We start from the raw sequence: 16,089 nt of genomic DNA, 5'->3' as shown, positions 1-16,089 counted from the left end.
TTGAAGTCAACACAGCACATTTAAGTTCATTTCCTTCATCGTCCAGTTTTATACGAGAAAGTGCGTCAGCTACATTGTTTTCCTTACCCGGTTTATATTTTATTGTGATATTTTATTCTTGGAGTTTTAAAGCCCATCTTATTAACCTGGGCGTTAGGTTTTTCCCCGAGTAAAGGCTACCAACAGCCGCATGATCCGAAAAGACTGTTACTGGCGATTTGTCGAAATAAACTCGAAATTTGTGTACAGCCATTAATACGGCTAATGTTTCTCTTTCTGTAGCTGTATAATTCCTTTGTGTCTGATTCAACGTTTTACTAAAAAATGCCAGTGGATGGTTATTTTGCATAAGAACCGCACCCACCGCATAGTCTGACGCATCTGCTGCAATTTCCAGGTTTTCGTCCCCCTCCGGGAATTTTAAAACAGGGGCATTAATAAGCGCTTCTTTTAATCTTTCAAAAGCTGTATTAGCTTCCGCTGTCCACGTAAATTTAGCCCTTTTTCTTTTGATTACTAAAAGTGGTTCAACAATATTAGCGAAATCTTTTATGAAAGATCGATAGTAAGAACATAATCCAAGGAAAGAAGAAAGTTTCTTGGCGGTGTTGGGCGGTGGGAAATTCTTAATAGCTTTTATTTTTGAATCTTGCGTTTCTATACCCTTTTTCGAAATTTTATAACCGAGATATTTAAGTTCTTTAGTTGCGAACTTGCATTTTGAGGCGTTAATTGTAAGACCGGCCTCTTTTAATAATTTAAAAACTTGTTCTATATCATTAATGTGTTGTTCCAACGTACTACTCATTATAATTATATCATCTAGATAAATTAAAGTTGATTTTCCTAGGACAGGCTTTAGAACAATGTCCATAACTCTCTGGAATGTTGATGGGGCCCCACACAACCCAAAAGGCATGCGTAAAAATGCATAAGTGCCCGATTTTGTTATAAACGTGGTTTTATGTATATCTTCGGGTCTCATAGCTATTTGATAGTAGCCAGACTTTAAGTCCAAAGTAGACATATATCTTGTCGATTTGATCTGTCTAATGATCTCGTCTATAACCGGCAAAGGGTAAACTGGAGATTTGGTAATACTATTTAGTTTTCTGTAATCAATAGCAAACCTCCAAGCCCTTTTATCCGAAGGAGGAAACTCGTTCTTTTTCCTACATAGTACGACTGGACTCGCGTACTCACTATTTATGGGCGTTATTATTTTATTCTTTAACATCTCCTGAATATGTTCCTCGATGATTACATCTTTTTGTTTGTCATAGCGATAAGGTTTAGTCCTACAAGGTTTTTCGGCATTTAATTGAATCTTATGCGTTACTATTTGGCAGTTTCCTGATTTTTCTGAAAACAAATGAGAAAAATTACTCACCACTTGCTGTATTGCTTTACTTTCATGGTCATTCAGATGGCTAAGGTCCAATTGCGGTGTCTCCACAGGTTCTACCACCCTCTGGTCCATCTCCAACACCACGGAACTATCTTGAAAATTTAATTTGGTCCTCGCGGCCCTTAAAAAGTCCATACCTAAAATAAGAGAATGTTGCAGATCTTTCACCACAAAAATTAATACTTTGAGACTTTCCTCTTTTACCTGTAAGTTTAATGATAATTTCCCGATGCAGTGACATGTTTTTCCTTGCGCCGCTATAATTTCCGTATTTTTCGTTTTAAATAATCGTACCCTATAAAAATTCTTTTTGAAGAAATTTTCACTCATAAAATTTCCTTCTGCTCCTGTATCGATGAGGGCTTCTACTGGTACATCGCCAACCAGGACTTGTATAATTGGTAGCTGTGAGTTTTTTACGATGACCGTATTTAAATGTCTATTTGAGGGTTTTTTTAAAACTTCCGTGGTCTGGACCCTCCCTTTCACAGGCCCCTCTAGTCGTTTAAAGCTTTCCTTTCAATCTGTGTCTTCTGGGTACGCGGATGTTTATTTTCAAATTTTCTTTTTGGGCCTTGACCTTCGAGTTTCGATGCGTTAGCTTGATAGTTCTTTCCCCCATAAGAGCGATTTCCATTTCTGGTTTCCTCCTTTGAAGATTTATTTCGGGTACTTTGAGAATATGTTTCCCCTCTCGCTTTTTCCGCTATTCTGCGATTTTGAAACTTCACCGCCAATTCGAAGAGTTCCTGCAATGTGCTTGGGTTTCTAATTTCAAAGTAGTCTTGAACAGCGGGTAACAATCTTGGTAATATTATTTCAATAATCTCCGCATCGAGTTTCTTTCCATACAGCATATCCGTTAGCTTAATTTTTCGTAGAATAAAGTTCGTCAATTCTGCTGTATCCCGTTGATAGAAACTATATAGTTCGGCTTCCAGCCGTGCGCGATCTTTCACTATGGGGAAGGCCTTTACTAACGATTTTTTGAAATTTTCAAATATATATGTCTGGCTTCCAAATTCCCCTAATAAAAATTTGCCTATGTTTTTTCACCATAGCGCGGCCTGTCCTCTTAGTGCTGATGTGGCGATGGCAACTTTTTGTCTTTCGGGAACAGGGTAGAGCTGAAAGTGGTTTTCTAGACCTTCTAGAAATACCGCCACCGAATTTTTTCCGTCGAAATGGACGTTTGGCTTGATTGATGCTCTCAAAGTCTGGACCAGGTATCCAAATCCTTCTAATTGGCTTGTCATTTCTTGGTGTTGTCCAGCGGCTTCCATCCAATTTTCGGCCATTTCAGTTCGATAAGTGTTCGGGCGCCAATGTAACGTTGCGTGCCTCCAACTTGCACGCAACCAAGAGGTGACTGTGAAAACAGGATAAAACACACAGTCTTGTAAAGGGTTTAAGTCCCTTTTTATTCAACGTAATAAATTACAATTGCGTGCTCTTGACGCTTACAGACGGCGCCAACTCGGCGGTCAAATAAAAATAATAACCTGAAAAGAAACTAAAGACAAGACTCTAACTACGAGGCTCTCTAAAATAACTAACTCACCGCGTTTTACAACACCGCTGCTAATTCAGCAGACTTGAAGCTCACTTGAACGATTAACACTACTTCCCGCCAAGCATATAGGCCGAAACGCGGGGTTCTTCAATTTCTCGCTCACTACCTCCGCGCTCGTGAAGTAAGAATATCACACACCGAACTTGTTTCCTTCCTATTTAAATCATAATACTTCCGCTGATAATTTGAATCCTTGCGCGTTCTACTAAAATTTACATATTCTGGCATTGGCAGTTCCAGGGGAAAGTAAGGCTGGACAGGAAAGATAGTTTAAACTTAAAATAAATGTTAGTTAAAAAAAATATAAACCCTACAAGGAGAAACAGCTTCGTGGAGGACTTCCTAAAGAAAACTAGCTTAAATTTAAGTTACATACGAAGAAAAATATTAAACTATCAAACCGTTTTCTTGGGGGTGAACCCGAATCGAACTATCAATATTCAAGGATTTTAATCGTCAAAACATTAGTGGATCCATTAATGCCAGCCGTTAACTATGATTAATGACCGAGATTTTATGAATGTCTTTAAAAAAAAAAAGTTTAGTTTTCTTTAAGATTCCTTTCATTTGGAAACACCTTAATAAACTTTCACTGATCTTAATCATCACAATTCCTGATATCCCTCTCGAAATAAATGCAATGTTTTACACATTTCTGGTACCGTAGTTTTGAAACGAATGTATAGTCACTTTTTCATTAAATGTATCTATAAGTAGAAAATATTGTGTTAAACTAGCATTAATGATGTTTTTAGGCAATTTAGTAGATGACACTGTGGCAATCTAATATATGCTTTAATCGACATGACTCCTTTTTTCCTTAAAAATAACCTTTATTCACACACACCATAACTTTAAACACAACTGAAATAACAAAATCTACTTAACTAAAATTCAAACATCCTATGCTCCAGCTAAGGGCAAAGTGAGCTAGTTCACTGCCGCGCTAGCAGTTTTTACATAAACCACGTGACGTGGATTGGCTGCGTACGCAGTCGAACATTAGATTGCCACAGAGTATCCCCCCAGTGACACAGTCACGACACAAAAGGGGTTGGTTGTAAATTTCTAATTTAAGATATGCACATTCAAATAACAGTTATACTTTAAAATTGTACGTACGAAAAGAAATACAAATATATGAATAGTAATAATACATTTACAATTCTGATTGGAATATATACTCATACAATGCAAAACTTAGTTAAACAGAAATAATAAAAAGTTAATAAGCATTTTATGTAACTCTCAATACGTATGCAAAAAAAAATATATATATATATATATTAACCAAGTATCTATACATTGTAACATTTGCAGCAAACCACAAGAGAAAACTTTAATCATATTACAGTAATTAGTTTTTAGAAAAATGAACACGACGTCCACTTCGGGTAACTACTTGTTTTGGAACAATTTTTGAGTCTTCGCAGACTTCCAGTGGAAACTGAGGAATTACAGGTGAATTCATACATTCTGACAACATATATGCTGGTTTTAAACGATCGATTGTAACTGTAATCTTTTTGTCATTTACCTCAATAATAAAATTTTTATCCATTCGTTTAACCTCGGTTATGAGGACCAGTGTAAGGTGGAGTTAGAGGTGGTTTAACAGAATCGATACGCAGAAATACATGAGAACAGGTTTGAAGTGCTGGATGTACATAAATTGGTGATTGAATATGCTTAGAGGTTGGAATAGGTCTAACTAAATGCATGACTGATTGAAGTTGTGGCACATAAGATTCAGTAGACGATACAATATTAGTAGCATTTAGCATATCTGACGGTAATCTAACAGTAGTACCGTAGACAAGTTCAGCGCAAGTAGCATTTATATTTTTCTTAATGGCAGATGTAATATCCAACAGAACAATAGGCAGAATTTCAGTCCATTTTAGAGTGTTATGAGCCATTATTGAACTTTTAAGTTTCCTATGAAATCTTTCAATCAGTCTATTGGACTGAGGATGATAAGCAGTAGTTCTAATGCGATATGTAACCAAAATTTTCATTAAATCCTTAAATAAGTGAGATTCAAAATTTCGGCCTTGATCAGCTGTTATTGACACCGAGCAGCCAAATCTTGCTATCCAGTTATGCACTAACACTTTGCAAGTCGTCTGAGCTCACATGTCGACAGTAGGTATGACTTCTGGCCATCTGATAAACCTGTCAATAATTGTCATGCCATAACGGTTACCTTCAGACGGTGGAAGAGGACCTATGTAATCAATATGGATATGTGCAAATCTTGCATCAGGCAAGGAAAAGGTACCCAACGGTGATTTCGTATGCCTATGAATTTTAGAACGTGAGCACTGTAGACATGATTGAACTGCAGTTTTAGTAAATTTCTTCATATTAGGCCAAAAATAGCGCTTAGTAATTAGCTTTGTTGAAGTTGAAGTACCGGCATGAGAAAGGCAGTGAATCTTCTTAAATATTTTAAAGCGAAAAGATTCAGGTATGAACGGTCGAGGTATACCTGTATCCGTATTATAGTAAAGAGTAACATCTACGAAAAGAAAATAATGTTTCTCAAGTTTAAAAACTGGTGAAGATTGAGATAAGTAATTTTGAATTTCAGAGTCCTGAATTTGTGCTTCGGATAACTTTTTATAATCAATGTATTGATTATCAGATATTGCATCCATTTCTACCCTAGATCGGCAACGATATTGTCACGACCTTTGATGTATCGTATGTCAGTGGAAAATTGGCCTATAAAATCAAGATAACGAAGTTGTCGTGGAGAACACTTTTCGGGCTTCTGCTTAAAAGCGTATATTAAGGGCTTTTGGCCAGTGTAGATTGTAAAGACCCTGCCTTCAAGTATGTGCCGAAACTTCCTAATAGACAAATAAATTGCCAATAGTTCTCGATCATAAGTTGACCATTTCCTTTGACTTTTGCTGAGTTTAACGGATAGAAACGCAATGGGTTGACAAACTGAATTATGCAGTTGCATTAATGAGCTACCAACCGCAACGTCCGATGCATCAGTACAAAGTTTCAAAGTCGCACCAGGAATTGGGTGTTTGAGAAGGGTTGCCTTTTTTGCATTTTCGAATGCTTTCTCGGCTTCGTCGTCCCATTCGAGAGGATTCCCATTCGAATCTTTTGTTTTGCTTGGCTGTGAAGATTTCCTTTTATTAATGCGGCCTTCCAGTAACCTATTCAAGAGATCTAAAACTTGTGAAGCTTTTGAGACAAAACGTCTGTAAAAATTAAATATGCCAAGAAATTTTCTCAACTGAGTTAATGTGTTTGGTTTAGGAAATTTTTGAATAGCTTCTACCCTCTCGGGTAAAGGTTTTAAACCCCGTTCAGATACATGAAAACCCAAAAATTCCAAAGAAGCTAAACCAAAACTGCATTTAGATACATTAAGTCTTAACCCATAATTACCTAATCTTTCGAAAAGAGCTTTTAAATGTATCAAATGTTCATTTTCGTCTTTTGACCCTATCAATATATCGTCGACAAAAGCAAATACTCCTGGCAGCTCGCGAGTTACTTCATCAATAAAGCGTTGAAAGGTTGCAGCTGCATTGCATAACCCAAATTGCATTCTTGTGCTCTCAAAAAGTCCAAAAGGAGTGACAATAGCCGTTTTATGGATATCAGAGGGATTAATTGGAATTTGGTGATATGCTTTAACCAAACCTAATCGAGAAAATAACTTTGTTCCATGTAACTCCGCTGCAAAATCGCAAATATTGGGAATAGGATACTTATTCCTTCCTCACTGTCTGAGTGTTTAACCTCCTAAAATCCCCCACAGGTCTCGATTCGTTTGTGCCTTTTCTTGACACCATGTGAAGAGGAGAGGAGTAATTACTTTTGGAGGGTCGCATGTGACCTAAATTGATCATCTTCTGAATTTCATGCTTAGCAATTTTTACCCTATATGGAGCTAATCTCCTCGGCTTACATGAAACAGGAGGACCAATGGTTTCAATGAAATGCATAGTATTATGCTTAACAGTTCATTGAGATCAGGAAGCTTTGACAGTGAAGGATAGTTAGACAGTAATTTATCATAAATAAAATTTGTAATAATTGTTTTAACAGAATATAAATGTGTGTTAATTGCACTACAGTTAATTTTTAAATGTGTTTTAAATCAACAAGTTTTTTGTTCCTTAAATCAGGTAATAAATCAAAATAATGCAAGAAATCAGATCCAATAATATTTGTTGACACATAAAAAGTAAAATTAAAATTACGACGAAGTCCAAGGTCAATACTTAACGCTTTTTGTCCATAAACTGAAATAGGGGTACCATTTGCTGCAGAAAATTTCATAAAAGGTGTTTGACGCGCTTGTCTGTCTGGTTGCTGAAAGAAGACTGACGTCTGAGCCAGTGTCGCACAAAAATATTCTATTCGATTTCCTGTCTCTAATGAAAAGGCGACGAGACTCGGAGGGTAAAGCGCATGTCGCCACTACACTTTCCCTGTTACGTTTTCCTGTAATGTACATGGTGGAACACACGTTTTAGCTTTGTAACTAAAATTATGATGATACCAACAATAGGAACAGTTCGAAGCAGATTTAGCCAAAGGGCTTCGCTTCCTGTTATAGCAATTTTTGGAAACATTACATGATCGTCGTAGAGACAAAACCTCGCTACGCAATTTGCACACTCCTCCAGCAGGGAATCCAATTTAGAATTCTCAGAGACATTGAGAGATACACGAGAAGAAACTTCGCATACCTGAGCGGGTGTAAGTTCCAATATTCTATCTGCAATACTGGCAGCTTTCGATGAATCGAGCGGCTCAAACGACGCTAGAATAGACTGAACATTTGGCGGCATCAGGTGCATGAATAATTCCAGGAACAAAGAGTCAGGCAAATTATATTTTTCAGCCCGCCTAGTCATTACACGAAGAAGTTCTGATGACTTCCTATCTCCAAGTTGCTTGGCGGTGAGTAATTTCCGTATTTCACTCGTACTGCTTTCTCTACAGCGTTTCGTAATAGCAGTTTTGAGGTCTTCGTAAGAAGCATCTGTACGTTCCTGGAGAATGATATCTTAAACCAACGCAGCAATTTCCGGCGGCAAATGAGCGACGCAGTAGTTAAATTTTGTCTTCGAATCCGTAATAGGCTTGGGTGAGGCTAAAGCAAAAGGTGCTTCACACATATTAAACCACAATGCCGGGTCAATCGGATTGTAAATTGGAATCTTGATGGATGCTGTTTCCTCCATGTCAGCGGCTGAAGGGAAAAACACAAAAGTTCTGGAACCAAACTCTTAAACGAACAACCAGTATAAGCTTCATGCGAGTAGCCGGATCGCCATTTTATGGTCGTTGACGCCGGGTCATCATTTTATAGTGGCGTGGTGGTTATGTGCTTGGTGTATATCCTTGAATTGACATGACTCCTTTTCCTTAAACATAACCTTTATTCACACACACTATAATTTGAAACCCAACTGAAATAACGGAACGAAATAACAAAATCTACTAAACTAAAATTCAAACATCCTATGCTCCAGCTAAGGGCGAAGTGAGCTAGTTCACTGCCGCGCTAGCAGTCTTTACGTAAACCACATGACGTGGATTGGCTGCGTACGCAGTCGAACATTAGATTGCCACAACACCTTATCCGTATATTTAGTTAAATTTCTGTACTAAGCTTAATTTTGTTTCTTAAAATCAAATTTGTGAACAAACTTTATAGGAAGACGTTACTAAGAGCTGTATTTTCAATAATTAAAGAGTGGTTTACTATGTTATGATGATGCAGAAACAATTTATTGCGCACTTTTATCCTCTTAATAAAGCAGTATTGAATCGTCGTAGTAAAACTGTACTGTTAATTTTCTGTCGTAAAAATTTTTGAAAAGTGAATTCTTTAGGATTCATTCATTTTCCGATGCGACAAATATGTGCAAATTTATTATAACATTATTTGTAATTATTCAGTTTATTTAATTCCTACTTAAACTGCAAATCTTTCCGAAGATTTTGAAATTACCAAAACCAATCATAATAAAATATCTGATGTGGTCCTCACATGAATTCCTTGTACGGTCTATTAAACACATTTTTTTGCTACGCTTCATTTATTTACTCTAATTTCATTACAGATATATTTCTCATTCAATCAGTTCAGTTCTCAGTTCGCGGCAAGAAAAAATATACAAATAACAAACAACATTTTCATTAAAAATTGTAAAACATAGAAAAATCTATAAACCAAATACAGTTAAAATAGTTAAGAAAACAATTTTTACAACTAAAATAATTATTTTCTTTCCCAATTCAGCCAACGTGCATTAGGACAAAATTTTCGGTTCCAAAAATTTACCATTCGCCCCTAGACACTGAAATCGGTGCTCCAACTGACTTAATTCACTATTCTCCTTAGTTTCAAATGTAAACAAATATATTGAGCATATAAATATACAAAATATACTTTCATTTATAGTAATAAAATATACCTAGTGAAAACCTAGTTTGATCATGTTTGTGATACATAATGTTTCTTTTTATTTGTAAAGTTCGATGTCTTATTTGTGGTCCCTTAAAAATACCGAATATATTAATAAACACGTCGATGAAAGTCACAGGAAGCAGGTGTTTCTAAACTGTTGCTTCTAAATAAATTTCAGAACTGCTTTTATGCTGAATGTAACAATAATAAAAAATATGACACTGAGATCATTGAGTTACATCATAGATAGTTTTAATATTAGATGAAGCCAAAAAATTAAATGAAATATATGAATTTGCAATTAGAAAAGATATCTTTCTGGCGTGAGATACATTCGGGCAACTATAAACTAAGGATAGTAATGTTTTTGAGATGAAAATTAAAATGTCTGAGCGATATTTAATCAAAAGTTAGACTCGGCTCCTAATTTAATCTCGAACTATTTTTCCAAATTTTATTATTCATTCAGTTGGCTTGTAAAGTATTATATCTTCTGATATCTGTTTGAAAAACTGCATATTAAAGATAACTTTTTAGAAATATATTTTCAAAACTTATGATACACTATTCTTTATATCATGATACCCCATGTCAGATTTTCTAGAGGTGGAAACAGAAATCTTGTCACTTCAGGCTTTTTCTTTCCTTCTGCTAGTGTTTGGAACGACAGCATCAAATCATGCTATTTAAACCTTTCTTTCATATTATGGACAATATTTTTCTTTACCAAATAACTATTTCCCACCCAAAAGAATAAAACACATCACAGATTAAACTGCACTGAGCGCATACTACACTGACTTCATTGATCATACATTAAATCATTTCTACTTCTTGGCTATCAAATGTTTATCAGCGACAAAATGCTCTCACTGTTTGCTTCGAAAAGAGTTTTTTAAGATTGACGGAAAATATTTATTTCAGACGGAAAGAGGACGTATATTCTGTTTGAAAACCATATACAGGGTGCCCACTAAAGTCCGGTACCACTCATTTAACTGCCGAACGGCTGCAACTATATTCATAAAAGTGGTGTCTAGGCATAGTAAACTGGCTATGCGCTACTAGATGACATAACCTATAGCGCCACCTGGTGGAAAACGGCAAACTTAGCTTCCGTATCTCGAAAACGATAGCAAATAGAAAGAAAAAATGAATTACAAAGCTGTAGAGTATCTTCGATTTAGTACGAAAAGACACCTTGTGGACATGAATGTCAAGAATAGAACGTTTTAAACGCGCATTTATTTGTTCGCGATTTCCTACATTGTGAAGTAATGAAAAGATCTTAGAAATATGAAAACAACAAGTTATCATAAACTACCTTTATTTTCGACGTTCAAACTTCCTTCCATCAGCTGAAAAGCACATGTGGACCCTTGTTAGAACTTCATGTTGTACGCGTTGTTGCGTAGCGAGTGGCATTTGCACCGGCATCTGTACTTGTATCATTAAAGGTACTGCAATCTTTCTGGAGGCGCCGCATGCACCTGCTGTTTGATGCATCCCCACAGGAAAAAGGCCATTGGAGTCATGTCGGGTGAACGTGGAAGCCACTATTATTATTATTATTATACACCAGAGAACAGGTGCTCCGTTGCCTTGCAGTCTAGCAGACTGCCTTACACGGATTAAAGCCTCTGCCTCCGGAAGCTATCTACTACCCGCTCCACCACAACCGGGGTGGGGTGGCAGGTCAGACGGCAATTACTGAGTTTTGAAACAAAGAGATACATGGGCAAACAAGGCCAGTGTGCAACAGAGGTTTCAATACATAGTTCTGGATTTACAATTTTTTCTTCTAATACATACGTCGTACATTTATCACAGCTTATTTATAATCAGTCCTTTGCGACATACTTCAGCCATTAATATTGATTTCAGACATGCAATTTTACACAGTTCTATAAAAATTCTTGTGACCAGCGTTACAATTACTGTTTCTAGAAAAAAAATAGTCCGCATAAACATACATCTTAGATATATAATTATAAGACATTTCTTATTCAGACAATTAAATACAATTTAAAATTAGAATCTTAGGGATACAAGGAAAACATTGGTACACCAGTCAATTTTAAGCCAAATCTTTTTTTTTTTTTTCAAAAAGAACTTCCTAAATAGTTATATATATATATATATATATAGGACGTAGAGTTTAAATTCTAAAAACCTCTAAATGCATCTTACCATAAGATAGCAGAATTATGTTAGATTTACATCATACCATAAGCAAAGTTTCTATTATCCATTACTATTAACTTCTTTAACATATCAATACTTGAATACTGTTGTTGCAATTTAAACCAAGAGTACCAATTAGTTACACACCACAGTATTTGTGATATTTTAGTACATACTTTTACCATTCTTTTAAATTTATATTCAACTCAGATACTTCAAATACAAAACAAAACAAAACAAAACAATTTTCTTAAATATATATATAGTATATATATATATTTATGCATACATATGCAAGTGAGTTCAAGAGACAGTTAATAACGGAATGTTCAAGAGACAGTTAACAATGAATATAATACAAAAATCAACCTGCAAGTGCTTAGATACAGTTATTACTACTATACAGTTGCTGTACATAGCAATAATACTACATTTTCTTTTAAAAACAGTAATATATACAGGACTAAACAACTCAGTATTTTTTATGCTTACAGTTACCATTCTATTAAATACATATTCAACACAGATTATTCATTTACAAACAAGATGCATGCAATAGACTTCAAGATACAGTGAATACTGGAATGAATAGTAATTTCAATACCAACCCTAACTAGATTGTAATATTAACTTCATTATCCTGCAAATACTTAGTTATAATTATTACAATTTTTATAAATACTATACGTAGCAGTGATACTACTTCCTCTTTTACGATACTGATACATTAGACTATGCTATACAGTATTTATGATGCTATAGTACAAACAATTATTATTCTGCTAAATATATATTCAGCACAAATAAATATAATAATAATAAAAAACCCTAACTTAGTAGTAACATCAACTTCATTAACCTACAAATACTTAGATACAGTAATTGCAATTTATTCAAATGCTATACAGATCAGTAATACCACCTTCTCTATTTCAGTACAGATATATACAAGACTATACAACTTTGCATTTATAATTCTATTAGTGCATACAGTTACTTTACTATTATGTTCGGCACAAATTCTTCAGGTGCCAAAAAGATGCATACATGAGAATTCAATGAACATTTATCAAGGGATTGAACAGTAAATATAATACTAAAACTCGATCTAGTCAGTATCATAAGCCTCATTTAACTACAAGTTCTTATGTTCAAGTTATTGCAAGTATTCAGATGTTGTATATAGTAGTGGTACTGCCTACATTTTGAAATACAGATACATACGAGACGATACAACACAATATAAATGATACTATAGTTGTTGAAACTACAATTCTATTAATTTAATTCAATATAGTTGGTTGGTACCCACTTGCATTCAGGATTATCATTGAATACGACACTTATTTTATTCTATGAGAGTATGAGCTTGTGTAAGTTAGAGGAATACTAACTCTACTTAGTCACTGGCTTCCCCTTGAAGTTCTACTTCGACTCATGGAAGAGGTATGTTCTTTACAGAATTTTATTATATCCTTGATTTTTTTAAGATCAGAGAATTTCTTGGGGAGGAGCTCCACCCATTTCGAACGAAATTGTTCCTGTGATTTCTTTAGATGTAAACTGGTTGTCATTGTGTAGCTAAAGAGGTAGTGATCAGCATCGCCAATCTCTCCACATGAGCAAATGTCCGTGTCCGTAAGATTGAATCTTTTAAGATAGGACGGAAAAGGGCCGCGTCCTGAGTAGAATTGCATTAAGTAATTTGCTAGGCCTTGCTGAAGCAATGAAACCTTTGGGAAGAAAGTATGGACCCTTCGTCCTGTAGTTTCTGATGTGGAAGCCACTCTTCGAAACCACCATACCCGATTATTCGTTTTCTGAATTCCTCCATCAGGTACTGCTTCACTTGTGACGTCTTGTGCACAGGCACGCCGTCATGTTGGAACCATCTATTCCGGAGTTGAAGAAATGGTAGGTTCTCAAAAAATCGGGTATTATATCTTGCAGAAGTTCTAAATATCGTGCAGTTGTTAACGTACTCTGGTAAAATATTGGACCGATTAGCCTGTTGTATAAATTTCACACCAAACATTAATCGAAAACCGTATTTGATGTCGAACGTCGGCAGAAAATGATGGATTTTCCCAGTGCCCAGTAATGGGTGTTCTGCCTGTTGTATATTTCCCGAAATGCATGTAATATCCGTCCACACTATATCTGCCAAGAATGTTGGTGGGACCTTTTATCTGGTTCATGACGTATAATAATACAGCATCCGGTTATTCTTTCGACTTTACCTTAGCTGGTCTGCCGAATCGAAGTCGGTTAGTCACGCAGCCTGTCTCCTTTAAACGTTTCAAACCCAGCAGGATGGTTTGTATGCGGATGCGGGCCTGCAGAAAAAAGTTGCGGATACAAACGCGCTGCCGATCGTGATTCACCGTAAAGCAGAACCATCTCAGAATAATCAGTTTTTGAAAATCGCTCCATGACCATGAGTTTCAACATACAACCCCGAGGCGGTATCCCTTTTATAGCAGTATCAGGTGAACAGGTGTGGCGTTTCACTAAAAATTTGAATGTAGCGACAGGTGACCTGATAAAACACTATTTGCATAATGCATACTTTCGCACACCAGGCTCAAGTTACATTGAATCGGTGCGTTTTGCAACACGATTGTGCACGATCTTCATATTGTGTACTCTGTTTGAAAGACAACCAAAACAACGATGCACCCAGCGGGGTTTGAACCACAATCCTCTCGACTGTGAATTACAAGCGATACCACTGTACGACGGTGCGGGTTCATTTTCCGTCCAAAAGTTAATCTGAAACAAACGCGCGTTTCCAGCGCTGTGTTTTTAGCATTCATATCTATAAGTTGTCTTTTCGTACTAAATCGGCCATGCTCTACAACTTTGTAATTCATCTTTTTTCCTATCTCGTATCGTTTTCAAGATTCCAATAGGTGACGCCGCAAGGTATCTGCAGCCGTTCATAAGTTTAACGGGTCATACCGTACTCTAGTGGGCCCCCTGCATATCTCTCGAAAATGGTTGTAAATATCACTTTCTGTATACGCGACTCAACATTTTCTAATCCGAAGAAAGCATATTTTAAAGCAATTAATAAAATAATGAATGAAATGTATTAGAAATTGCAACAGCACTGACAACGTCTCTTGTATTTCTAGCATTAAATTTTGGACAATTTGCATACTGTTCTAACACTTCGAACTCAATCACGAGCTCCTTCCCTCCGCACAATTATGCAGATTTGAGAAAGTATAAAAATTTAAACAGTTAATTGGAAATGGCAGTTAGTCGGTCAATCAGAGGTAGCCTGCATTTGTTTTATGTCGAAAGTCTGGTGCCACCTAAGTTGGAGTCTAACTGAAGAACACAGCCGAGTTTAGTCACATAAAAATGGAATCACTGGAAGTTTATTATTAATGCGGCAGTAAGTAACGACGAGAAACGTTACTGTCCAAATCGGTAAGATAAAGATTTTATGCCTATCTTGAAGAAAAATGAGGAATTGTGGTTCCTCGTATGATTATCTTTGAACTATGAATTTTTCACAATATAAAGATAATCCTACGAAGATTTCAAATAGATTGTTACCTTTATATTTTTATTTGTAACGCTGAAATACAGACTTATTAATTTTGAATGTTAAATGCTCCCTAAGTCTTGGTCTGCATGCAAGTATCCCTTCCATCTCGGTACCTTGAAAAAGGATGTTAGTGACACTTTGCAATCAGATTCCACAGAGCTACCTGTATTGGTTACATAGTTCGAACATCTTAAAGCAAAAAAACCGCAGCTAAAATGTCATAAATTTTTTAATTAGATTTAATGCTCAGTCTTCAACAGTTATTATTTTTTGCTTTCATTAAATGCGTAGAATTCTCTAAATTTTTGACCGCGATTATTCATCAAATATCAAAATATTCCCATTTTAGGATAGCATCCAGTTGAATGAAATACAGGATATTTCTAGGTTTATTGTATTAGATACCCTCATTGTGTGACATTCAGGTTGTCTCGAAATTTTATCTGAACATGAAGGTCAAAAGAATCATTGTAACATCATATACATTTCATATACATTTCACAGTTACGTAACCTCAAATCATATTTTCCAATTTTACATTCATCCTGAGTAAAAGACTGAAATGCGAACTCCTCTTATCTAACACATCGAAGTAAGCTAGAAATGTGATGAATTTTTAAAAAGCTCCATTTCGGAAAGCCTAAAATGAGACGTAAGCATTTATATATTTTTTTGGAAAATAATTTATAAAATGTATTAGTGGGTATATTAAAAACATCGCGAAATGTTTCTTTACTGCATATCAATTTCTTTTATTCTAAAACGAATCTAATTAGTTCATGAATTCTATTTAAAGACATGCGGTTTAATTTGTCTTTAGGTAAACTTGCTTTGTTCTGAAAATCGGGTATTCTCAATTTACCAAATATTTCCAAAAACAATATACATTAAACTACCGTAATGTATGT

This window comes from Stegodyphus dumicola, chromosome 4 (assembly GCF_044657685.1).
Source record: "Stegodyphus dumicola isolate Sdum_Otavi_A_Nest chromosome 4, ASM4465768v1".
NCBI lineage: Eukaryota > Metazoa > Arthropoda > Arachnida > Araneae > Eresidae > Stegodyphus > Stegodyphus dumicola.
This window is presented reverse-complemented; position numbering follows the sequence as displayed.